The sequence below is a fragment of the Oryctolagus cuniculus genome, chromosome 1, assembly GCF_964237555.1.
Source record: "Oryctolagus cuniculus chromosome 1, mOryCun1.1, whole genome shotgun sequence".
NCBI lineage: Eukaryota > Metazoa > Chordata > Mammalia > Lagomorpha > Leporidae > Oryctolagus > Oryctolagus cuniculus.
Genome location: NC_091432.1, coordinates 100,874,523 through 100,902,255, shown reverse-complemented (window position 1 = coordinate 100,902,255; position 27,733 = coordinate 100,874,523). Strand labels below are relative to the sequence as shown.

At 39.9% G+C, this 27,733-nt stretch overlaps 1 pseudogene; it reads left to right on the top strand.

The window, feature by feature from the left end:
• LOC108178198 (armadillo repeat-containing protein 1-like) overlaps positions 1–27,733 on the top strand; it is a 138,100-nt pseudogene that overhangs the window by 9,678 nt on the left and 100,689 nt on the right.

The following is a 27,733-nucleotide window of genomic DNA, read 5'->3' as shown; positions in this document are numbered from 1 at the left end:
TTGGGCTACCGAGGTTTTGCCTCACCTCACTTTCCAGCACTGGTGTGTAGATTCCACGGCTGGGGTCCCAAGCCGTGGGCGCCCGTGCCCTCCATGAAGGTCCACCATGAACCAGTAGTTCCGGTAGAGTTTCCTCTGCTGTTTCTTCCCTAACTCTTCCTTGAACCTGCAATATCTCCACTTTTATTAAACTGTCTTTTCCCGGACTATCAATGTGCTCCTTTCCTATTCTGCCATCTTGCCCTCCTCCAGATAGTACCTTCTAAGTTTCTTTTCAAATATCTAAATATTTCATCATATTACTCTAAACTTTTAATAAATAAAAGCTTATTTGCTAAACAAAGTAAAACATCAACCACTTTCATATTTAATCATTGTCGCTCCCCCTCTTCTCGGAGGAACAACACAGGACCCTGCGCTGTTCTTTTGTCTGCTCGGCCCTCCCCGGGTGTGCTGCTGGTTCTTCCCGGGTTGGCTGCCCCTGCCACTTTCCCCACTTCCACAGGGGAGCGGCACACCACTGGCAGGCTCTCTCGGGGGCTGCTCAGGTGTTCCTCAGGTGTTCCCCTTAGATGTTCCTGGTGCATGTTGTCTCTCTCCTCCTTTATAGTCCTCTTCCACCTATCCCAACTCTGCTACCCACATGCCGAGTACGCTGCTCTCCTCCAATCAGGAGCAGGATCAGCTCCTGCAGGTTATTGGTCGAACTGGAGGCACCTGTGTAGAAGTTGTTTACTCCTCTCCCAGCGCCATATTGTGGGAGAGCAGATGCATAGAATAAGTCTTAATTCCAGAAACTTAGTCTCGTCCGAGTTGTTCCCCACAATCATGTTTCATATGATCTAACTATACAATAGTAGCACTTAAAACTAATGGTAGATTTTTATCAAATTCAGAAGGATTCTAAACAATATAAAAATAGCCTTTGCTGTTTGGGTTAGTATGGTAATTTGCGATTATCGAGGCCATTGCTGTGAACGGAGCAGCCTTATCCTACATCCCCTGGGTATTTCTCCCTCATCCATCGGCCTGGCCCTGATGGTGTGGGAGGCTCTGGACTCCTAAAACTTGGAACAAATTTGAGATTTTTCTTCACATGCATAGCATAGAAGGTGAATTCTTTTTGCTCCACCATGATTGAAGAACCTGATGTTCCACTAGTAGTTAACCAGCTACAGGACTTAGAAGCAAATCCATTGAACAGAAGAGTTCGTGTCCAGGACCATGGATATCTGCCTGTCCTTATTTTGTGTATAGACCCTCCCAATGCCACTGCCATCCTCTCAGCTTTGCTTGCTCTGCAATAGTTGGCAGAATACAATGTGAAGAGAGAAGATGAAAAGAGAACTGGGTATGATGCAGAGTTTGCAAAATGTTATATAGAAAACTACAACTCCAGGATAAACCAAACTCTGGCCTCTGAAATCTATGACATTCTATAATCCTACAATATGACAGATGGTGACAGCTTCAATGAAATGAAGTCACATGGAAGGAAAGTTCAATTTCTTCTGGGAAATATAAGCATGACAAAACGGTGGTTTTGCAAAGACATGGTCTTGATGATACGTCAGACAAATCTATGTGAAGAGGCTTTGTTAAAAGATTAAAGGCTTCATTAGCTTTACTTTTTAAATGGTGTTCAAAGATTTGCCTCGTGAATCCTTTCAGATTTGAAAGCAGAGACTTTGGTATTACCAATAGCATCAATCAAGGTTATAAAAAGTCAGCAAATTGTGAAAGTTGTAAAAAGTTAAAGTGTTGAAGAGATTCTGGTCCCCTTCTAAGGCACTCCTATAAGAAGCAGCAGAACAGATCACAGAGCTGCCCAAATATCTTCCCAAGGATCAGAGTCCCACAACGGAGCAGGACAAAGTGGTGTCCCAGGTTGCTCACACCCAGAAGATGGGGCTAGCTGGCTGAACACGGCTGCAAACTTTGTATCCAGATCATTTTACGGGTAATTTCGATTTCACTTTGGAGCTCAAAGTGTGAACCAACAAGGGGCCAGTTTTCAATGGTTGTGGTGGACTGTCAAGTGCAATTTGCAACAAGTTATCATGAAAAGGTTTCAGATTACAGGACTGTGTCTGCTGCACTTTGCAGCTGATTGGACATTTTACCTCACTGAGTGGTAAAAACGACAAAGGCTACAGGTGGAATTGCTTTGTTCATGAAGATATTTTTGGTTTTATTTTCCTTTGCTCCATTGCTTCACTTTTTAAAAATATGTGTACATCATGAAAAGCAAGCATGTATGTGCAGCTTTATATTTTGAATTACCTGAAACATGTGATTAGGAAATCTCATTTTATCCTCAAGCCTCAGTACCTAACTGAAAAGAAGCTTCTTTTTAGCTAAAGTTGTGCATGAACTACTGAACATTTTCCTCAGCTTTTCATGAACTCTTCATGTTTTGGTAACCCTCACTGAAAATTGAAAACATGCTTTGGTTACCCCTTTGGTACCCTTTAATATTTTGCCAACCATGTTTATAGAAAGACCATTGCAAATGATACTTTGCAAACTAAAATATATTTATTTAGACACAAGAGTCCCCTTAAGAAACCGAAAAAACTCTGCAGTGTTATTTGCTGTAACATTAGTAAGATGAATACAAAATCAATTACAAAGAAGGAGCATGTACATCAGTGCTTTTGGAGACCATTTGAATGTGACCAAATGTGGCGCCAGCTGTCTACTGTTCACTTTGGTTTAGATCAGCTCGTGCGAGTTAAGCCTACCATGGTATCACGAGCAACTCTAAGTGGTCTCCACACCTCACTTTGTGGTTACACACTATCTCCCGCTAGCAAAATTGACAGTAGTGAAGAACTGACCAACTTGAAAAAAGAAAACAGAAGTGGAATGCCTATGATGCCACACTGCCACTTTGGCAGAGTTTAACTTACATGGGTTGCTGGCAGAAGCCTGTTCAGCAGGCGTTTTATCATACTGCCTTTTGTGAATTTATTATGAAAAGGCTACAGTCATATTATGTGAAAAAAGACCCAAATAATTGCTTATAAATGAAATAAAACCAGTGTTGGTCACTTATTTGTCATGTCCAGTCAGAAAAAGAAAACTTCAGTTAAGGTCTTATAGAGTAGTTAAGATACCTATAATGACATTTTTTGACAGATTTTTATAAAATAATAAAAAAGCTTAATTAAAATAGAATAAAATAACACTGATTTTAATATAATTTTAATAGTTATACATATTTATGGGTTATAATGGGACATTTTAAAACATGTAAACAACAAACTCACCAAATAATGGTAATCAACATTTCCCATTCCTTGGTATTACTTTATGATTGGAGCCTTAGAACTCCTTTTTTTTTTTTAAATTACTCATAAAACATGTGATAGGTTATTGTTAACCCTAGTCACCCACTATGCTGTGTAACAGCAGAAACTTACTTTTTCAATCTAAGTTGCTTGGTGCCTGTTACTCAAACTCCCTTCATTCCACCCCTGCCAATCCCTTCCAGCCTCTTCTAAGTATTGCACTGTGTTAAGATTGAATTTGGATTGCTTATACATATAAGAGGGAGCATACAGCATTTGTCTTTCTGAGTCTGGCTTATTTCACTTAAAATGATGACCTCCATTTCCATCCACTTTGCTGCAAATGCTAAGATTACATTTTTTCATATGGTTAACTATTATTCCCCTCTGTATATTACCAGATCATCTTTATTCTTTTATCCCAATTATGTCTCAGTAAATTTTAAAAGATTGAAATGATACCATATATATTAAACTACAAAGGAATAAAACTAAAAATCAACATGAAGAAGAAGAATAAAGCTTTCACAAATACATGGAAATTAAATGACTTGCTACTGAATGGACAATGAGTCATTGAAGAAATTAAAGAGGAAATCAACCGTCTTGAAATAAAAGAAAATACAACATATCAAAACCTGTGAGATGAAGCAAAAGCAGTATTAAGGTAGAAATTTATAGTATTGTTACATTAACAGAAGTGAAATGTCACAATAAATGATGTAATGATGCATCCTGAAAACTTAGAGAAACAAGAACAAAATCCAAAATCAGCAGCAGGCATGAAATAATAAGGATCAAAGCAGAAATAAATACAATTGAATCTAAAAAAATATGTACAATAGAACAAAACAAAAAGTTGGTTGTTTGAGAAGATAAACTAGATTAATCTCTAGTCAGACTAACAAAAAAAAAATTCAAGGGGCCAGTGCTGTGGCGTAGCAGGTAAAAGTGCCTCCTGCAGTGCTGACATTCCATATGGGCGCTGGTTCAAGTCCCAGCTGATCCACTTCCTATCCAGCTCCCTGCTATGGCCTGGGAAAGCAGTACAAGATGTCCCAAGTCCTTGGGCCCCTGCACCCATGTGGGAGACCCAGAAGAAGCTCCTGGCTCCTGGTTTCGCTTCGGTGCAGCTCTGGCCATTGCAGCCAACTGGGTAGTGAATCAGTGGAAGGAAGACCTCTCTCTCTCTCTCTCTCTCTCTCTCTCTCTCTCTCTCTCTGCCTCTGCCTTTGAAATAAGTAAATAAATCTTTAAAAAAAAAAGAAAAAACTCAAAAAAATTATAGATACAAAGGAGACATTATAACCAACACCACTGAAATGCAAAGGATCATAAAAAACTATATGCAAATAAACTAGAAAACCTCAAAGAAATGGATAAATTCCTAGATACATTTAACTTAACAAGAATAAATCAGGAAGATACAGAGCATCTAAGCTAACCTATAACAAGCAATAAGATTGAAGCAGTCGCTTAAAGCCTTCCCAAAACAGCAAAAGTCCAGGATCTGGTGGCTTTACTAATGAATTTTACTAAACATCCAAAGAGGAACTAACTCCAATACTCTTCAAACTATTCCAAAATACTGAGCAGGATGCAACTCTGCTAAACTTACTTTATGAAGCCAGCATCAGTCTGATACAAAACCCAAACAGACACAACATGAAAAGAAAACTGCACATCTAATCCTTGATACACATAGATGCAGAAATTTCTTAACAAGATACTAGTGATATAGGCAGGTAGATAGGATCAAATTGAATAGATTTGTGAGCTGGAGACCGACCACTCCCTCCACCATGCCCTCTGTGTGATCTCATGCCCCTGATCTCACCTGTGTGTCCACCTGCCAATCAGACTACGTAACCCCTCCCCTTTGGGAGTAAATGTAAGTCCTAGAATGTGGTGGGCCCTTCCCTTGTTGCCCCGCTTTCCTTCCTGCACCCTTGTTCACATGGCTCACTGCCGGCTTGCTCTCTGCCTGCTGTGGATCCAACTTAGCTTCTAGACTTCTTTCTCCCCTAAATAAAGCCCTAACTTTCCTGTGCATTTCTTCCGCTGAATAAAAAGCTTAAAAACTTACCATGTTGTCTGGTCTATTTGAGCCAGTATTCAGAATTCTTCTGAGTAAGTGGCAAGAACCCACATGATTATTAATGCCTGAACATTATTAATAAGTAGTACAATATCACTAGCAGACTAAATGCAAAACCACATCAAAAATATACATCACAATCAAATGGGATTTATCCTAGAGATGCAAGAATGGTTCAACTTTCACAAATCAATAAATGTCATAAATCATATCAATAGAATGAATAACAAAAACCATATGGTCATCTCTTTGATGTGATTAATATGCCTTGATGATAAAAAAAAAAACACCTCCACAAATTAGATATACAAAACTATAAATGCTATCAACGATGAACCAACAGTCAATATCACACTGAATGGTGTAAAGCTGAAAGCCCTCCACAGATGTGGAGCAAGATAAGGATATCCATGTTTGCCTCTTTTATTCAATATAATACTCAGAGTATTAGCAAGAACAGTTAAGGAGGGAAAAAAATAAAGGGCATCAAAATTTGAAAGGCAGAAATCAAATTACCCATGTTTGCAAATAACAAAATATTGTACATGGAAAAACCTAAACACTCCATCTAAAAGCTGTTAGAATTAACAAACCAATTCAGTGAAGTGGCAGGTTACAAAATAAACACATAAAAACAGTGGCATCTTTATATATTAATGATAATCTCACCAAAATAACTCCCATTCACAATGACCACCCAAAAAAAATCAAGTATTTAGGAATAAGTGTAACCAAAGAAGTGAAAGATCTCTAAAATGAAAATTATACAACACTGATAAAAAATTATCAAGGACACACAAAAATGGAAAAGATATTCTTTGCTCATAGATTGGGGAGGAGGAAATCACTATTATCAAAATGTCTATACATAAAGCAATCTACAGATTCAATGCAATCCATATCAAAAATAGCAATGACATCCTTTACAGAATTAGAAGAAACAATCCTAAAATTCATTTGAATTACAAAACAACCAGAATAGCCAAAGTGTGATCCTGAGGAAAAAAAAAAAATCAAGCTGGAGACATCACAGTACCTGACTTCAAAACATACTACAGGCCGGCGCCGCAGCTCACTAGGCTAATCCTCCGCCTTGCGGCGCCGGCACACCGGGTTCTAGTCCCGGTCGGGGCGCCGGTTCTGTCCCGGTGCCCCTCTTCCAGGCCAGCTCTCTGCTGTGGCCAGGGAGTGCAGTGGAGGATGGCCCAAGTGCTTGGGCCCTGCACCCCATGGGAGACCAGGAGAAGTACCTGGCTCCTGCCATCGGATCAGCGCGGTGCGCCAGCCGCAGCGCACCGGCCGCGGCGGCCATTGGAGGGTGAACCAACGGCAAAGGAAGACCTTTCTCTCTGTCTCTCTCTCTCACTGTCCACTCTGCCTGTCAAAAAAAAAAAAAAAAAAAAACAAAACCATACTACAAAGCTACAGTAATTAGAACAGCATAGTACTGGCATAAAAACCAACACAAGGATCAGTGCAATAGAACAAATAGAATAGAAATATCAGAAATAAATACACATACATACAACCAACTAATATTTGACAAGAGTTACCAGACTATGGAGAAAGAATAATTTCTTCTATAAATGGTGTTGGCAAAACTGAATGGATCCATGTGGAAGAATGAAATTAGATCCCTACTTCTCACTATACACAGAAGTCACCTCAAGTTGGATCAAAGACCTAAATTTAATATCTGAGACTGTGAAGTTGCTGGCAGAAAATATAGGGACAACACTTTAAGACATCGGTGTAGGTGATGACTTCCTGGATAAGATCCCCAAAGCACAGGCAACAAAAAGCAAAAGTAGTCCAATGAGATTACATCAAAATCTAAAGCTTCTGCACAGCAAAGGAAATGATCAGTAGAGGTGAAGAGACAGAAAGGAAAAAATATTTGCAAGTCACCTAACAAAGGATTAATTTCCAGGATGTATGAGCAACTCAAAAAACTCGACAGAAAAACCAATCCAGCGAAGAAATGGACAAAGGACATGAATAGACAGTTCTCTTGAGAAGAAACACAAATGGTCAACAAATACATGAGAAACAATGTTCACCATCACTGACCCTCAGGGAAATGCAAGTCAAAACCACAATGAGATATCACCTCACACTTCCCAGAATGGTTACTATCCAAAACAGAAAGTAACTCTTACTCGGGAGGATATGGAGAAAAGGGAACATTTATACATTGTTGCTGAGAATGTAAATTACTGCAGCCACTGTGGAAAATGGTATGGAGATTTCTTTAAGAACTAGAAATAGACTTGCCATTTTATCTAGCAATCCCACTACTGAATATATCTCCAAAAGACATGAACATATTACATCAAAACAATATGTGTTACCATCATGTTTATAGCAGCACTGTTCACTGTAGCCAAAATATGGATTAAACCAAGGTGTCCATCAGATGAAGAAAATATTCTATGCATATGTATCAATGGAATATTATTCAGCTATTAAAAAGAATGAAATTTGACCATATGCAACAGAATGGATACAACTGGAGGACATATAATATTAAGTGAAATAAGCCAGACAGAAGAAAGACAAATACGCTTATGTGTGGAAGCTAAAATTTTAAAAAGAGGGAAAAAAAATCCAAACACAAGGACAAGGAAAGAAATACCTGTGTGCATCAGCATCGCTGCAAATAAAGGTTTTTTGTTGTTGTTGTTTGTTTGTTGTTTTTTTGTGGTTTTTTTGTTTTTTTTTTTGTTTGTTTGTTTGTCTTTTTTTTTTTTTTTTTTTTTTTTTTTGGACAGCCAGAGTTAGACAGTGATAGAGAGAGAGACATAGAAAAAGGTCTTCCTTCCATTGGTTCACACCCCCCCCAAATGGCCACTATGGCCGGCGCACTGCACTGATCCAAAGCCAGGAGCCAGGTGCTGTCCTCCTGGTCTCCCAAGCGGGTGCAGGACCCGAGCACTTGGGCCATCCTCCACTGCCTTCCCAAGCCACAGCAGAGAGCTGGACTGGAAGAGGAGCAACCGGGACAGAATCCGGCGCCCCAATCGGAATTAGAATCCAGGGTGCTGGCGCTGCAGGCGGAGGATTAGCCAAGTGAGCTACGGTGCCAGATAAATATAGTTTGGTCAAACCGCTTTGTATCTTCATCAAACCAATGGTTAAAACAATGTACTACAATAGTTTTAATTATCTGTGATTATTCTAAAATTTACTGCATATGCGTGAAATTGACATCTGTACATTTGATTATTGTTTATAGCCCTTGCTTTATATTCCTTCCAAACTATGGTCTTTTTACTTTTTTCCATGTTGAACTCTTTATTTAGTGAAGCTTTAATCCTTGGAATATAATGTAAATTTAAAATGTTATCTTAATTTAAGAAGAAAGAGGGAGAGAGAGGAAGGAATGAAGACAGGAAGTATCATTATAGTTTTAGAATTATATCTATGAACTAAATTGAATATGTTCTCTTTGTATTAATATCACATCAACATGAGAATTTTAAAACAAATTTTTAAACTTTAGATTTGCAACCATACATATGATAAGCTTAGAGTCAAGAGTTAATAAGAACATATAAAACAACCACAGCTCAAGTAATTGTTGACATAAGAAGCCTAAAAATTTTATTAGCAAAATATAAATTTGTACCACTTAAATAAATGTTGACTACATATTTTAAAATACTGATTAAAGGGACACCAAATTTTGAACTGTTTGAGATGAACAATTCTGGCTACATTCTGATCTCGTTCATTGCCCCCATGGTAATAGAAAAAAACTTCATCAGAATTAGAAGTAACTGGTCACACACTTGCCACCTCTCTGTCTCACATCTCCCTACTGAAAGGCTTCCTGTTATCTTCTGACTGTCAGGTATTCTAAGTGTGAAGAGTGTAGGGTATAAAGCATCACTATGTTCCTGAATCTGTATATATAGAATATGAAATTTTTATGCCTTAAATAAATAATTTTTTAAAATAAATTTTGCTTTCAAATGAGACTCAGCCATTTCCAGGATGCCTGGGATTAATTCAGAGCTGAGACATCAGAAAGGCCACTTCACCCAGACTTCAGTCATTTTCTCCAAACAGCATTATTGGTTAAAAGAAAAAAGTCAGTATTCTTAAGCTTCATCTGTCTGACTCCTGTGTTTTTCTCTCAGTTTGTTCTGACATTAAGAGAAGAGCATAATAAGCCAGGACATAGGGTGGATCAATACATCTGGATGCCATGGGCACCTGAAAGTGGAATCTTTTTACAAGTCTAAATCTCTTGCTCTTTGAAATTCAAAGTCCAAAGATTAAAATCCATCGTCAATCCCCTTGAATTTTCAATTGTGCTCAGTCTCAGAAAGATTCAAAATGCCTGGCCCGACTGGATTTTTTAGTAGCTGCTGCCTGAGGTCTTGTCCACTGTATAAATTTAATTTGCTTAGACCATTATAAGTTGAATTAAATGATAAACTTTGCATATATCTCACTCCAAAAAAGAGTTCTAGGAAACATAAAATTACCATGACACAAGCCCCTCACTGACAAAATATGGACCTTGAAACATTTAACCCCTGCATTCCTATGTCTACAGATCTAAATATTCAGTATTACCACATACTACAGCAAAAAACAAACAAACAAAAAACAGTGCTATCAGAGAAACGAAAGACTAACCTCTTTGTTCAGCCTTCCCAAGACACCAGTCTCGACCATTGTCAGGTACACCCAGTCTATGCCCTTCAACTCAGTGGGGAGAGTTGCTAGGTTAATTTTAACATTATCTACTTATATACCTGAGGAGAAACCCACACTGGTCTACCATCTTTGCCTGGAACAATGGCATTAGAAACTTTATTGTGGTGAAAAGCTCATTGCAAAGTTCGGAGATCTACAATGATGAAACCATAAGCCCACAGACCTTATTTGAGTTGCCTTGACTTTTATGCAAAACTAAAAACCTCGTAATTTTCCTTTTTCTTTGGAGCACCAGGTTGTGGGGCAGGTTAAGGTTAATCACCCAAGAGCAAAGTAATGACCAGCCCTAGACTGAAGGAGTGAGAGGAGGGAAGTACAGCTGTAGGAGAGCAGCTGCCCGACAGAGAAATGTAAACACGGCCAAATCGCAGCTTGCCAGGGTTGATACCAGTGACTAAGAACCCCAGTCTCTCTCAGTACCCACCCATGGATCCCAGCTGAATCTTCCACTGGCCATACCCAACCAGATCCAGAGAGGAAAGCAAACTGGAATGAGATTCTCCTCCAGAGGCACGGAGCAGGCATGGAAAGATAAAAGAAGAAAAACAGGGGGGAAAAAGTGCAGGGTACCAACTACTGTCTTTTCATTCTATTTCCATCTCTTTCACCTAAACTTTTCAGGAAAGCTCCTATCCACTGCCTAAATATTTAATATCTTTCTCAAAAGCACCCCTTTCTGTTCTAATACAGGTATTGCTAAACTATTTCTAGATTCTGCCTATCTTCTTTGCTTTATTTTCCTTTTCATTTCAGACTGAAATGTGATTTTGGAAAATACTCCTCCAGATTTTGTTCTGCACACTGTTCTCTGACAAGAAATACAAAATCAAAAGCAACCTGGTCAGGCCCAGTGCTATGGCATACAAAGTTAAGCTACTGCTTGCAGTGCCAGATGTGGGTGCCAGTTTGCATCCCTGCTGCTCCACTTAAAATCCAGCTCCCTGCTAATGTGCTTGGGAAGGCATGTCACCCAGGTGCTTGGGCCCCTGCCATCCAAATGGGAGACCCAGGAGAAACTCCTGGCTTCAGCCTGGCCCAGCCCCATCTTTTGCAGCCCTATGGGAAGTGAACCAGCAGATGGAATCTCTCTCTCCCTTTATGTCTCCTTCTGTTTTTCAAATAAGTCTTTTAAAAAAGACAACTAATCTGGGTCTATCACAATTGTCCACTGTACAAACCAAGATTCCAACATTTAAAACCTGACCGTGTTTTAAATTCAGGACACTCAGTTCCCATCAGGTCCACCTTTCCCATGACGTATGCTAGTGTACTGCTGCCGTACATTCCTCAGGTATATTCTTCAAGGAACAACTGACGTTTGTACCATGTTGGAACTTTCCAAATTCTCTTCTTTCTGGTATTTTTCTCTTCAAGTTTTCATAGTCCCTGATTTGAAAATCAGGGATAATCAGGAAAATCCCAGATAATTTCTGATCTGCAGGGCTGTCAGTCAGTTGCTGTTATTAGGAACTCTGTGTCCACATTTCTACATGTTTTTCAACCATATTCTGTCTTCTGGAACCTTGTGAGAAGTTATTCCAGTTGTTTTCCCTGAGACACCTTCTCTGACCTCTGTTGGACTCCAGTCACTATTTCCACTTTGGTACATCTAAAATAGCTCCCCATTATAAAGCCTATTTACTTTTCCTTTCCCCTTCATATCCACCTGCCTGAACTTTTAATTCTGATTTCCTATTTTGTGTATTCTAGTTTGGCTTCTAGATTGGAACACTTCTCCTAAGGAAATCTCATTTATTACAGTTTAATCATACTTTCTTCTATTATTTTACTTTAAAAATTAATGAATTAACATTCTATCTATTAGAAAGGCAAAGAGACAGAATAAAAATATCCTATCAACTGAATCACTCCCCAAATGCCATCAAAGGCTGGGACTGGTCAAGACCTAAGCCAAGAGCCAGAATCCCAATCTGGGTCTCCCACATGGGTAGCAGGAGCCCAAATACTTAAATCATCACTGGCTGCCTCCCCAGGTATCCATGAGCAGAAAACCAGAATCAGAAACAAAGTTGGGACTCAAATCCAGGCACTCTGATATGGGGTACAAGTATGTCAAGTTTCAACTTAACCACTGCTCCAAATTCTTACCCTCATTATTTTATTTTACTTTCCCCATGCTCCCATTCTGGTATTAGTTTGAAATATATTTCTCAAAGAATTCTTTACCTTTGTGGATTTTCTGAGTTAATCTGATTTCTAGAAACTGAAATTCCAAATCAAAGCCTTTATAGCCTTGGATTTAAATTCATCTCATTGAGATAATTTTCACCTTTAATTCTTTTTAATAGCACAATGCCCATAAAATAATGACTTGTTTCCATTTGATTGTTCCTAGAACTTGCCCCCGTTTCATGGATCTCTCAGCCTTCCCTGCTGCAGCTGACTACTCAGCTGGGCATCAGTGAAGGTCCTACTAGCATCCCTTGCACATACTGCCCTGCCTGTATATAAACTCCCACATTTCTGTGTAAAAATATCCTCTTGCCTGTAGCCAAAACTGCCATAATCTGCAGCAGCCTACTAACCTAATTTTCTCATGTGGTTCACCAAGGCCTAAAGCCAGTTACAAGTCTAAGCCTATTAGAAGGAAATCCCGCACAATTTCAAGAACTAGCCACATAACCAAATACAGATCACTGCCACCTTTGAAGGTGAAAAACCCACATGGCCCCTACCTATTACACTGCATAATGACAGCCATAAGCCCAGGCTATTTTAGCCCCCTAATTTGATACCTTATCTCCTTTTCTTTTTTTTTTTTTAAGATTATTTATTTATTTATTTATTTGAGAGGTAGAGTTACAGACTGTGATAGTGAGAAGGAAAGACAGAGATAGAGGTCTTCCTTCCATTGGTTCACTCTCCAAGTGGCTGCAATGGCTGGAACTGCGCCAATCTGAAGCCAGAAGCCAGGTGCTTCTTCCAGGTCTCCCACATGTGTGCAGGGCCCCAAGCAATTGGGTCATCTTCCACTGCTTTCCCAGGCCACAGCAGAGAGCTGGACTGGAAGAGGAGCAGCTGGGACTAGAACCTGCACCCATATGGGATGCCAGTGCCGCAGGCAGAGGATTAACCTACTGTGCCGTGACACAAGCCCCATCTCCTTTTCAATGACCTTAAAATCTTGTACCAGTGCTGGGGTTAGAAGAATCGATAAATTGTAATCCAAGTTTTCTGTTAAATCCAGCAATTATTAAGAGAGACCGACCGACCCAGTGATCAGGCAGAAGAAAATCAAAACATTACTTATGAAGTTCTTTGCGAAATATAGACTGGATTATGCCAAAGGAGCTTCCTAATATTTTAGCCTAGAATTTGGAGTAACTGCGGAGAAAAGAGCTTTAAGCTTACCTGTGACTGCATGGTAGAGAGAAGATCTGATTACAGTCATACACCAATACCCTCTCCTCAAAAGGAGTAGCTGAAGGGGCAGAAAGCAATGAGAGGTGCTGTGATTATCTGTCCACATTAAAACAGAAGGAATTTTCTCTCCAAGCATCTTCCTCTTCCTACATTTATCACATATGGCCAAACACTGCTACCAGTCCCAGCTCCACATCACTAATTTGCAATCTGTATACCCATCAGATAAAGAACTTCACTCAGTTCAGCTCATTCATCTGTGTTTGCACAGAACCTTGCCCCCAGAACATGTCTGAAGTCATTTGTCAGACTGCATCCAATCTTGAGCCAATGAAGCATTGCAAAGGCTGCAGAAGGCAAAGAACTGCAATATCTAGGACTGGTACCATGGGAGGGATCTGTCCAGCAGTCTTCCAGGTAGCCTAATTTCTTCATGGCTCTACACCCCTATACCACTTGCTCCTGCCTTCCTTCTTGGACTGCCTATGCCATATCAAGTCAGCCCATGTCCATGCTCCCCCAAAGAATATTCCTAGGTGAGGCCTCCTCCCACCACTCCTGGTTCTTCACAGATCAGTTCCTCTACTACTTGTCAACTGCTACTCTAAGATTGTGTTTGTCTTCATCCTCTGACAAAGACCATGAAAACAAACATCATCATTTTCCTTCTGTCCTGAAAAACCCCATCATAGACCACATTCTATGATGTCCTATATAGAATTTGAAAGAGAACCCAAGAATTTTTTCAATTTCCAATACAGAATCAGTGTTTACCTAAAAATAAAAGGCAAAAATGTTTTAGTCAAAGATTTTGTTGGGGCTAATGCTGTGGCACAGTAGGTTAATCCTCCGCCTGCGGTGCCAGCATCCCATATGGGCACTGGATCTAGTCCCAGCTGCTCCTCTTCCAGTCCAGCTCTCTGCTGTAGCCTGGAAAAGCAGTAGAAGATGGCCCAAGTGCTTTAGCACCTGCACCCATGTGGGAGACCTGGAAGAAGTACCTGGCTCCTGGCTCCTGGCTTCGGATTGGCACAGTTCCAGCCATTGCGGCCACTTGGGGAGTGAACAAATGGAAGAAGACCTTTCTCTCTCTCACTCTCACTGTATGTAACTTTATCTCTCAAATAAATAAAAAAAAAATTTTTTTAAAAAGAGAAATTTTGTTGACCCCAACTAAATGAGAGTAACATTTTGAAGAGTAAACGAACTTTAAGAATAGATCTTTATCCTGGTTCCCGGGTAAGCAAGTGAGAATGGAAGCCCAAAGAAATAGCCTGGGTCACTTAAGGATAATACAGTTAAATCACACTTTCACAACAATTAACCTCATCATTGAGGGCTGCTCAGTCATTGGATTATACTGGTCACACTCTTCCAGCCACAGCCAGTTGATAAACCTGTAAGAATGAATTCCAAGGGGTAAAACCTACTCAAATGATTTGACTCTTCTGACAGACAAGTCAATATATGCCTGGACATCAAGAATACAGTAGTGATCATAACCCCACCAAGTTTCACCTTCTTTTCACTCCTGGCACATTCAGAGCTGTCACATTGCCCTCCTGTCTCTAGATGTAGAGGGAAGTAGTTCTCCCATTACAGGAGATCAGGCCAGGTAGAAAAAATGAAAGGGTAAAACATTTCTAATATCAGCCTCTCCCTATAGTGATGGAGCACTCAGTAGACTAAGACCCAAGTTGCAGTTATACTACCATCATTGGCACATTGGGCCCCGTTAGGATAAGAGAAAGCTCTGGGCCCTCATCTAGTCACTTTAGACTGAAATGGAGCTCAGGGGGTGGCACAATGGCCATTGTTCCTCAATGCTGACAACTTTGGGTCACCCCGAGCCCACAGCAGTGTAATAACAGGTCTCCCCAAACTTACAGCTATAGCATAGGACTAGTCTATAGCCAAGCTTGCATTATCTCCTAGCCTACATTCTCATAAAGCCACAGAGAATCAGAGCCCAGCTTCCCAAAGTGCGGCCTTCACAGGAACAGCATCACAACCCCCTGGCATCCTCAGACCCCACACTAGACCCATTGAATCAGAATCCACATTTTACCAGGTCCCCGGGTGATATGCTTTAAGTTAAAGTTGAGAAGCACTACTCTGTTTCTTGGGGCAAGAATAAGAGAACGGGGAAGAAAGAGTAGAATGAGAAGCCGAGATAGCAGCATGTCAAAGAGATATAATCACACTGCTTTTCAATGAGTTCCAACCAAGCCAGCAGAAAGGCTGGTAAGAATATAAACCTTGCTTTTGATTAGAAGTTCTATATCAGCATCTCCGACTTTCACTCAAAGTGTTCCTGAGTTCTTCTGTGAATTTGATAAGCTAGGATTTCTGGGCAGTGATCAAAACATTCCACTGCATTCTAGGAAGCCAAATAGGAGAAAGTGAAAAAAACAGTAGCTCCGAGAGAATTGGGGAGCAGAGCTAACTAGAAATCTTATCTCCATCGCAGCTTTCTCAACTCCTCCTCTGCCTCTGTTGACATCAATCCTTCAAGTCTGAGCTAAGAACTCAGAGTACTGCCTCCACACCATGTCACCCAGCGACAAAAAAAAAAAATATATATATATATATATATAACCTAATCAATAACTTATCACTCTCCTCCATTTCTCCATTTGGCGCCTCACAATCTTGCTTCATTATATTTTTTTTGACAGGCAGAGTTAGACAGTGAGAGAGAGAGAGAGAGAGAGAGAGAGAGAGAAAGGTCTTCCTTCCATTGCTTCACCCCCCAAATGGCTGCTACGGCTGGTGCGTCGTGGCCGGTGCGCCAGGTATTCTAGCTTCATTATAAAGATGTTTCTTTCCTTGAGTAGAAAACTTTTTGAAGAAATTCCTGGCCAGCGATGCGGCTCAATAGGCTAATCCTCCGCCAGCAGTGCCGGCACTGGGTTCTAGTCCCTGTCGGGACGCTGGATTCTGTCTCAGTTGCCCCTCTTCCAGGCCAGCGCTATGCTGTGGCCCAGGAGTGCAGTGGAGGATGGCCCAAGTGCTTGGGCCCTGCACCCCATGGGAGACCAGGAGAAGCACCTGGCTCCTGCCTTCACATCAGCGCGGTGCGCCGGCCGCAACGCGCCAGCTGCAGCGGCCATTGAAGGGTGAACCAATGGTAAAGGAAGACCTTTCTCTGTCTCTCTTTCACTGTCCACTCTGCCTGTCAAAAAAAAAAAAAAAAAAAAGGAATTCCTGATCATTGGCTTTGTTTTTATTATTAAGAGCAATGAACACTTCCAGGGAATAAGACCAATATACATCTTTGATCTGGATCCAAAGCAACTCCTGATGTGCTTAAAGGAACATACACCAAAGACATTTTAGTTAACCACCAAGCTAGATAAGGATCAAAACTACTAACCCTACAGTCCTGCATATAACCTGGGTCAGCAGAGACAAGTAAGAAGGCTGATGAAGAAGGGTGCAGAGTCTACCTGATGACAACACTAGTCAGGATCACCAGCAAATGGCATACAATTTACATTCTTCCTCCTCCTTACTTTACCAACCAAGTCACCCCACATCTAGGCAGAATCTTGTCTAACGGGGAGAAGGTCACCACCAGCAAGAAACAGCAGAAAGGTCTGTCTACCCTGCTATCAAGAGGCACACAGGAAAACAGGGGTTCCTTGGAAGTCACAATTACAAGAGATATTGATTTTTAGAGTACTTTATTTTCCATAAAATACATTATTTTAAACATCAGTTTAGGGGCTGGCGCTGTGGCACAGCAGGTTAACGCCCTGGCCTAAAGCACCAGCATCCCATATGGGCACTGGTTTGAGACCTGGCTGCTCCACTTCCAATCCAGCTCTCTGCTATGGCCTGGAAAAGCAGTAGAAGATGCAGGAAGGACCCACATAACCCACATAACCAAACTTATGACCAAGCTCTGCTCTTCAGCACATGGTCTTGGACAACTGAGTGACCAGGAACCAAAGCCAAGACAGCCAGGGCAGCACACCACTGATGAAAAGTTAGCTTTTCCAATTTGAGGTTCAGGACTTGCTTTGTGATGGCAACCTGCACGACTTAGCTTGTTTGTTAAATTTCCTAAAAGACAGCCACAACCTTCTTTTGGAAACCTCATCATCCTCCCACCTCCACCCCACCTCCAAGATGACTCTTTCACGATTTTGATCGCATAATAAAAGCAGGTTCAAATGCAAAGTGCCATGCAAAAGTCAGGTGGTATTATTATTGTTGTTATTATTAGTACCCCAAATCCCCATCCCAGCATACAAAAGACAACACTTTCTTAGGGGCACCTAATGAATAATTGCTATTTACACTCTAACTTTTTCCTGATCTTTAGAAACTTCATAATCATTTCTGGCATTTCAGTAAAATCAAAGAACTGAACCCTTTTTGAATCAATTTCCTGGAAAAAGAATTCCTGCCTTTCTCTACACAAAATAAGAATGTCTACCCAAGGCAAAGAGTCCTAAATACGAGCCACTGTGGACAAGATCAACACTAATTTTATCTCATTATCATCTCTGCTCTGATTTTCCTAACTGCAGCCCCTATGCTCAGGGTCCCTGAATACAAATTTCAGTGTATAGCCTTGTCCCATGTCTCAGTGGCCATCTAATTATAGGATCTTCCAGTTATGTTGCATTTTCGCAACTACAGCACAAGCTTCTGCTCTTTTAAAGCCAGAGGAATAAAAGGCAGTAAATAAGAGGGATGCCTATTACTCCAGGATACCTATTTCAATACTCTCTTACAAAATATATACTTAGCTCCTCTTTTCTATAAGGCAGTGAGAATAAAAATATGGTGAAGCCATAAACCCAGCCTTAAATTTCTTGTCAATTTAGACAGTGGGCAAAGCTATCTTGATTCCAAGGAAATATGTTTTCTTTAACTGGTTATTTAGTCAATAAAGTCAATAAGCCTGCAATGTCAAAAGAAACCTGGAATCAAAGGGTAGCTTAACGATGATCAAGATCTTCTAAGCAGAATGGTAAAACCTGTTCCATGCAATGAAATTCGCATCCACAGGTCACAGTCAGTTTGTTAACACACACCTGGGGATAGAAAACACAAGGGCACAAACATGAGCATCACAACCAAGCAGCAACAGTTCAGATTCAGGCAGCAGGAATCAAGAAGGAAGACTTGCTCATAGCTGCCTTCTGCCTGATGCCCCCACCTCCACCACCTCAAAAGCAACATGCTCACTGTTACTAATCCTTTAAAGCCAATCTAGACATCATGTCTATCAGGAAGCTCGTCTGCACTAGCGCCACTGCTTCCAGATGGAGTCTGGGGTCCCTTCTGGCACCCCTAATAAGGTGTTTCCCTAAACCACTGCACTCCGCGTCATGGTAACATACTTATGTGTTTGTCCTCTCTTCCTTACCACACTGTGAGATAGTGGAAGGCATGTGTTTTTGTTTTATTTTTTATTCACCACAATGCCTGTTACATTTAACATGCACATTTACAGAATGAATGAAGAGCAGTTCTTCAGCAGCCTCCACGCTCCGTCCACACAGGAATGCCCTCCCTGATCATACAACAAGGACTTTACAAGTGGACACATGCAGTAAATATCCCCTCATCCTTCAGGTCAAGGGTAGAAAGTCAGCAGAGTGTTAAGTCTGTCTCCCTCAACTAGAGACAAGCCGTGAACAGTTTGCAAGCTTGCCTTGCCTTCTGTGCTGTGGGGGATTTGGCCATGGGGCTCTTAACGAGATCAAGCTGAATCACAGTTTCATCCTGTCAAAACGCATTGGCAATCCTTCCTGGGTGATTTATCATGGAAATACACATGGCCGGGAAGGGGGAGAGGGATTAGAGAAGGCAGAGAAAGCCACTCTCAGGCTGCAGTGTTTGGCTGGCAAGATGCCCGAGGCAGCCACAGCAGCTGGTAGAGGAGGCTGTGCTGACACAAGGACAGATTGGCCCCCGTGTGAAGCCACCTCCTGAAAATAAATAATCATCACTGGGACAGGACTACGTCAAGACATACGTTAACACTGAACAGACGCAGCCAGTAAATTGGGACCAGCAAGTATACTGAGGGGTGAGGAGCAGAGGGGGCATTAATTTGCAGCCACTGGCAACACCTGACGTATCAGTTAAAATATGGAGTGCTTAGATTTGCTCCCAGAAGTCAGTAGCAGCACCATCAGTACTTTAAAGCCATGGCATCCACAGCTGACTAAAGTCACTGCGGGAGAGATTTGGGAAGAAGAACATAAACAACCAGAAGTTTGAGAAAACTCCAGGATCCTCACCATATCTGTACATATTCTGACTCCTCTCTCTGTACTTCTACTGCAAGCTGAGGGGACTCATCTCTTGTGGACAACTGTTTTGATGGTTGTAAAATTGCCAGTGGAATATGCAAGCACTTCTAGTTAAAAAGCAGCATCAACACATGTGGGCTCAAGAAGGAAGCTGGTGCCATTTGTCCGCGTTGTTGTACAAAGAGCTGCAAGCTCACATATGGGGCCCCTGAGGGCAGAGACTACCCAGTTCCAAGGCTGAGAACTTGCTATTTGCCAGGCAGGCTGCAGAACACAAAGAATACAAAGGTAAGATGCAAATGGCATCCAGCCCCAGGCTCCTGGAATCCAGGAGGCCAGACAGACAAGAGACAGTGATAGAAAGGAAGTCAAAGAAAGGACCATTGCTCTACCCTGCAGTGTTCCAACAGTGATCAGTGCAGGGTGCTCTGGGACAGAGGGCCCAGTCTGGGAAAGGCTTCTGGGAATAAATGACACCTTGGCTCTCGGGCCAGTGCTTAGATCACCCGAGAGAAACCTCAGAAACCCATCGTGTGTAACTATTGCTTTTCTTTCACAACATCTGAGACCTCTTGCTTTTCGGTATGTTGTTTGCTCACAATGCCATCCTTATCAGTGTCTGGGATTCTGGGCATGGCAAATGTGGCGGAAGGTGGAGAATCTACTCACAGGTGAACAGAGGGGCACAGCTAGCAACAGAACGGGGAGCAGAGAGTCAGCAGATCTAGACAATTATTCTTAGTTTTAATAATTAAAAAAAAAGACAAATTGTAGCTAAAACCTTGTGAGCCTGGAGGTATAGTACTTACTGTTAAGGGTTTTAAACAAACTAAATATAGATTATCAAAAATTATTGGAGCCACAAATTATTTCATTAATGAATAGTACTGTTCATCTCTTAGGGCTACTGTAACCAACTACCACAAACTGGATGACTTTAAACAGCAAACATTTCTTCTCTCTCAGCTCTGGAGGCAATGTCAGAAACAAGATGTTGGCAGATCAGCTCCCATGTTGGAGCTCTGGGGGAGAATCCATCCCATGCCCATCTGAGTGCTGGGAGTCCTTGGCAATCTTTGCCATTCCCTGGCTTATAGCTACATCAGTCCAGCTTCTGCTTTTGGCTTCTCCTCTATTCTATATGTCCACTTTTCACTAATCTTATAAGGGTATCAATCATTGAATCAGAGCCTATGCACTCCAACACTACCTCATCTTAACAGACTCCATCTTCAAAGGCCTTACTTCCAAATAAGCTCATATTCATTAGTAGTGGGCGTTAGGACTTTCACACCTCTTTTAGGGGAGGGATGGGGTACATCATAAATCAATCCACAGAAAACATCCAGTAACCATTTAACAAAGATCAGTTACTCATCTCCCAACACTCAATCCAGAGAAATGCAACAAGTGCAAAAGTAACCAAACCAGGAACTGTCTTTGCTAGTTCCCTCCCCTTTCCAACTTTTGTTTTATGAATATTGCCTAAGTAACTCCTAGGACACAGAGGGACCAAATATTTGGCAATGAACAAAGAGGAAAAGCTGATTTTCTGACCTTTTTGCTGAAGGCACATGTGAGTTATCCACGGGTTCTCCCCTAAAAAAGATGTGCATATGTATGCTCATGTTAGGCATAAGCGCCGAAAGTCTGAAACGGCTCTTTCCTGGTTTCCTGTTTTTCATTCCCACTTGTCTTCTTTCTACAGAGACTTGGCATTCAAGAACACTGCGCATCCTGAACACAATGTCCTTTTCTTATTCAGTGTGACATTTGGTAGAGAAAAGGTGAATGAAGTACTCAAAGTAATATATAATTTGCTCTTAACAAATGGCAGAGGAGTAATAGAGCGATGATGTTTTATAAAGGAAAGACTAATTACAGTGGGAGCCAAACATAGCAAAGACTCAATTTTAATCTTTCCTAAGCAAAGATGTCACTAACACATCTGGGTGTTTTTCTTAATAGTAACTTGAAATAATGACAGTTGAGAAAACTGTTATGTTTGTACTAAAGTTATCTCAAAGTTTGATTTATAGTCAGTCTCCATTTGGCAGCAGCTTGAGGAAGCAGCAGTAGTTAGAAGTCTGGCATATTTTGCCCTTGAGGTTAAGATATTTAACAAAAATGAAAACTAATCTATCTTCAGATGGAAGTGTGATACATAAAGTAAAATATTTGGGAGACAATCTTGTAAAATGTTTCTCCTGAAAAATGATTTTATTGATTTTATTCGAGTAATTAAAATGTAGAAAATGATACAATCTTTCTTAAGTTGTTTAAGAACTCTATTCCTAATGTCACTTATTCTCCAGAGCTCAATCAAGCCATATGTAACCATTCCTGGTATAAGCCTCACTCATTATCTCTAAATATAGATCTCTGGATAGAATATTCATTGTGAACACATGGCACATGTACTCACGGGGGATTACCTCTTAAAATGTTCAAACTACAAAAATCTTTTAATAGTTCATAGAGTTGGACCCGGGACAGTGAGAAGTCAGAAGTAATCTTCAGGTCTCACAGCCATGCATTTACATACTTAGTCATTCAACACTATTCACTGAAAATCTGTGACACATAGGCACTTCCGTCCATTTCTGTGGCTTGCATTAACAACAACAATAATAAAGGCTCTGTCTCTAAGATCTTATACTAAGAAGAGAAACATGTGATTCTTTTTAGGCACTGTAGCAGCCTACACTACAGATGTATGATCAGAGTCTTCCTGCTACAAGGGGCTACCATATACACAGCCACTGCAAACTTTGAAATGCACTGTTGGTCTCCAAGTAAGATAATCTTTACAAAGGGCCAAGAAAAGGAACACAGGGTTTAAATCAAAATGTGACCTACAAGTAAGAAGACAAGGGTAACTGGGAAGCCAAGCAAAAGAGTTTTGAGTTTCATCCAAAATGTAATGTAACCTCAATTTGTGGTCATTCTTACTGCTTTGCAATTATGTTAATTATATATATAATCACTATCCTATTTTTAATGCATGAATAAAGAAACAAATATATTAATATAGTACTCACTTGTTTAGTACTTTGGTAACTACTGAAATGTTACAGCAATAATTTTTAATATCATGTATTTCATTCACTCAAAAATATTCAACTACCAACATATAAGCTAACCAAAAACAAAAAATATGTTTTTTCATCAATAGATTGAGTCTCTAAGGAAACGTGTCTGTTCATGCTGTGACTATGGTAGGAAAAAAAATTAAGTAACATTACCATTAATGATAGTCATCCCTTAAAAATTTCAACCCACAATCATAGGTCTATATACTGATGGGTGTACTCAGAGAAATCCATAATTCAGACAGTAAAATTGAAATGTGTCCTGACTGGTAATACTCTCAGGTGCATGACAGAAACAAATGTCATCTCTTTCTAGTTGAAAGCATCCAAAGCTAGGCCCTAAAGCCTCCTCACAGACTGTTTAAAAAATAATGAATTCAAAAGAAAAATGTCTAAGCAAAACAAACAAGCAATAAAACAAAAAACCACCATGAGCTCTTGCTTATGTCAGAAAAGGAAAAAACAACCTAAACAGTTTCAGCACCATACCCACAAACACTACAAAAATTGGCATTCTCAGATTCAGGATATAAAAATAATCCTGTACAAATGTTTTTTTAAAAAAACAAGTTAGAAAAAGACATGAATAAGAGACTACCAAAATGACCAATCTGTAAGTTGAATCCAATAGAACTTTTTCAAATGAAAAATGATTAAAGTTTAAAATTTTTTAACTAGGATATAGACACATAAAAAAGTCTAAATTAAATTTTGAATCCTACCAGACACAAATGAAAGGATAATTAGGTTGCAAATAGATTTAACGAATTTACCTATAACTGAAGACAAATGATAAAGAGATTTTGTAAAAGCAGGAAATAAAGTTAATACACACCCGGTTACCCCTCTTCTAGGCCAGCTCTCTGCTGTGGCCAGGGAGTGCAGTGGAGGATGGCCCAAGTGCTTGGGCCCTGTACCCCATGGGAGACCAGGAGAAGTACCTGGCTCCTGCCATCGGATCAGCGTGGTGCGCCGGCCGCAGAGCGCCAGCCGCGGCGGCCATTGGAGGGTGAACCAACAGCAAAGGAAGACCTTTCTCTCTGTCTCTCTCTCTCACTGTCCACTCTGCCTGTCAAAAAAAAAAAAAAAAGTTAATACACAAAGGATCAAGTGAAAGAATCTAACAAATTGCTTATTCATGTCCCAGAAAAAAAATAGAGAGACTGGAGAAAATCCAATATAGGAGGAGAGTATGATATTGTGATATGATATTGAGAGTTGACAATGTGGTCCTTGAGAAATTTTCCAGATTTTGTAAAACAAACCTATTTTTAGATTTATGGATCCTAATAAATATAAAGAGTAACAAATACAGAAATGGTAAAATGTAATTGCTAAGCATGCCATACTAATGATCTTAAAAACAGCCAACAACCACCAAAAAAAAAAAGCCAGAGATAATTTTAAAAGCAAAGAAAATAGAGTGATATACATTTCTCAAGGATCACATTGTCAACAGCAAATAACTATAACCCTAGAATTGCATAGCCTGCCATGGAAAGCCAAGGCACTGTGGCAAAAACAAAATGTTCTATATGAAGGATCTCTGAGTGAGACCCCCATGGAAAGAAGTGGCCATCGAAGAAGGATGCACTTTTGTCTAAAGGGAGGAGAGAATTTTCACTTTGCTTATAGCCTTGTCCAAATACTGATGGAGTTTGTGGAATCAAAAGGTTTCCATTACCTGGGCAGTTCAATTCAAGAGTCTCGAGTGGTCACTGACATCATACATAAGAGTGTTAATTGTTAACAATAAGAGTCACTGTGCACTAACTACCCATGCAGGACCTCTGTCCTCAATGAGTTGTATTGAGAGTTAACTGTAAAACCAGTTCTCAGTTTGTGTGCGTGTGTGTGTGTGTGCAAATTGTAGAAGTCTTTGCTTAGTATAGAGTTGGTCTTCTGAGTGCAAAGTTAACTGAAAATGAATCTTAATGAGAATGGGACTGGGAATGGGAGAGGAAGGAGGAAGAAGGGTAGGAGTGTGGGTGGGAGGGCTGATATGGTGAGAGGAACAACTACATTCCTAAAGTTGTACTTACGAAATCTGTATTCCTTAAAAAATAAATTTAAAAAAAGAATTATATAGCCTGCAAAATTATCTTTCAAGAAGGGTAAAATAGAGACATCTTAAAATAAACATTAAATGAGATGGCTTACCAGTAGAAGACTTCAAAAAATGACCTTCTAGATGATAACCTTCACAAAAGAAACAAAAGGATTCAAAAGAATTTGAAATCTAAGAATTCCAAGCAATGAAATCAGTAAAGATTTATATAAATCTGAAAAACCTGACTGCATCAAATAGTACTAACACTTGTTTTTAGAAAAAGAAATGAAATTTTGAATAACAATAGTGTGAAACCCAGAGATAGATGATCAGAGATAAACACTGACAAAAAACCTGCTATTATCCAAGAAAAAAAAAATCAGATATTAATTTTATAGACCTTAAGTCTCCAAAAAAAAAATCAAAAGAGCCAAATAGCATGTGTTTTTCAGTGTGTATATTTCTAACAAGTGTAAGACAAGATGTAATGGAACAAGAAAAAAATTAGGGTCTGAAATGAGACTTTACCAATCTTAGAACACAATAGACAAATAGGATATGTAAGACAGCAAAACTGCATTCAGATATATCAGTATTAATAAATGTGATTTTAACTCACTAAAAGCCAGATTTCAGAAACTTTTTATTACCCTGAAACCTTTTATTTAAGGTATGCAAACTTAATGCATTTCATAAATACAACTTTAGGAACATAGTGATTCTTCCCACCATATCCACCCTCCCACCATTCTTCCTCCTCCCTCTCCTATTCCCATTCTTATTTTTACTATGATCTATTTTAAATTAACTTTATACACATCCGATTAACTCTAAGCTAAGGAAAGAGTTCAACAAATAGTATAAAAAAACTAAAACTGTTACTCAATAGTCAAGACAAGGGCTGTTCAAAGTCATCACATCTCAAAGTATCAATTTCACTTCCATTGATTATCTGTTAGGGCTCTATTTGTTACCACATAACAGAGAGAAAATATTCTGTGTATTTTGTTGGGACTGGCTTATTTCACTCAGTATAATGTTTTCTGGTTACAACCATCTTGTTGCAAATGACAGGATTTCTATTTTTTTAACCACTGTGTAGTATTCCATGGTGTACATATCCCTTAATTTCTTTATCCAGTCTTCTGTTGATGGACATCTGGGTTGATTCAACATCTTAGCTATTGTGCATTGAGCTGCAATAAACATAAGGGTACAGATAATTCTTTAATATGCTGATTTCATTTCCCTTAGGAAAACTCCCAGGAGTGGGATGGCTGGGTCCTATGGAAGGTCTATAATCAGGTTTCTGAGGTATCTCCATACTGTCTTCCACAGTAGTTGTACCAGGTTACATTCCCACCAACAGTGGATTAGGGTACCTTTTTCCCCACATCCTCCCCAGTATTTTTCATTTATTGATTTCTGTATGAGAGCCATTCTAACATGGTCAGGCAAAATCTCATTGTGGTTTTGATTTTCAGTTCCCTGATGGCTAGTGATCCTGAGAATTTTTATCATGTGTCTATTGGCCATTTGAATTTCCTTTCTTGAAAAATGTCTATTCAGGTCCTTTGCCCATTTCTTTGACTAGGTTGTTTGTTTTGTGGTTGTTTAGTTTCTCGAGCTCTTTACAGATCGTGGATGTTAACCTTTAATCAGTTGTGTAGTTTACAAATATGTTCTCCCATTCTGTCAGTTTCCTCTTCATTTTGCTGAGTGTTTCTTCTGCAGTACAGAAGCTTCTCAGCTTGATGCAATCTCATTTGTCAATTTTGGCTTTGATTGCCTGTGCCTCTGGGGTCTTTTCCAAGAAGTCTTTGTCTACGCCAATATCTTGCAGGGTTTCCCCAATGTTCTCTGGTAATTTGATGGTATCGGGTCATAGATGTAGATCTTTGATCCATTTTGAGTGAATTTTTTTGTGTGTGTGAAGTGTAAGGTAGGGGTCTAGTTTCATATTTCTGCATGTGGAGATTCAGCTTTATGAGCACCATCTGTGGAGAAGACTGTCCTCTCTCCAGGGATTGATTTTAGCTCCTTTGTCAAAGATAAGTTGATTGTAGATACGCAGGTTGATTTCTGGAATTATTCTGTTCCATTAGTCTACCTATCTGTTTTGTGACAGTACCAGGCTGTTTTGATTATAACTACCCTATAGTATGTCTCAAAATCAGATACTGTGATGCCTCTGGCTTTGCTTTTGTTTTATAAGACTGCTATACCTATTCTGGGTCTCTTATGTTTTCATACGAAGTTTAGCTTTATTTTTTCTAGTTTTAAAGTGATCATACTAAGAGTTAAATTGATCATATAGATAGGATTAAGTGGTAAAGGGATCATATAAATAAGATTAAGTGTCTGGTAATAACAATAGATAGAATTAAAAAGGAGAGAATGTTCCAACATGGGAACCAGTCCACACAGCAGACTCAGAATGATAATAGCTTAAAATAGCACTCTAACCTTAGAATAAGCCCTTTTGGTATTATGGAATGGCTGAAAGGCCCATGAGAGCATTTCAGGCATGGAAAGCCAAGATACTGTAGCAAAAAATTGTCCTACATGAAGGATCTCTGTGTGAGATCCCACTGGAAAGAAGGGGCCAAAGGAGGATGTACTTTTCTCTGAGAGGAGGAAAGATCCTCTACTTTGCTTATGGCCTTGTCTAAATACTCAGAGATTGTGGACTCAAAAGACTTCCATGGCCTAGGCAGCTCATGTCAAGAGCCTCGGGTGGTCACTGAAGTCATACATAAGTGTTAACTGTTAAATTAACAACAGGAATCACTGTGCATTTACTCCCCATGCAG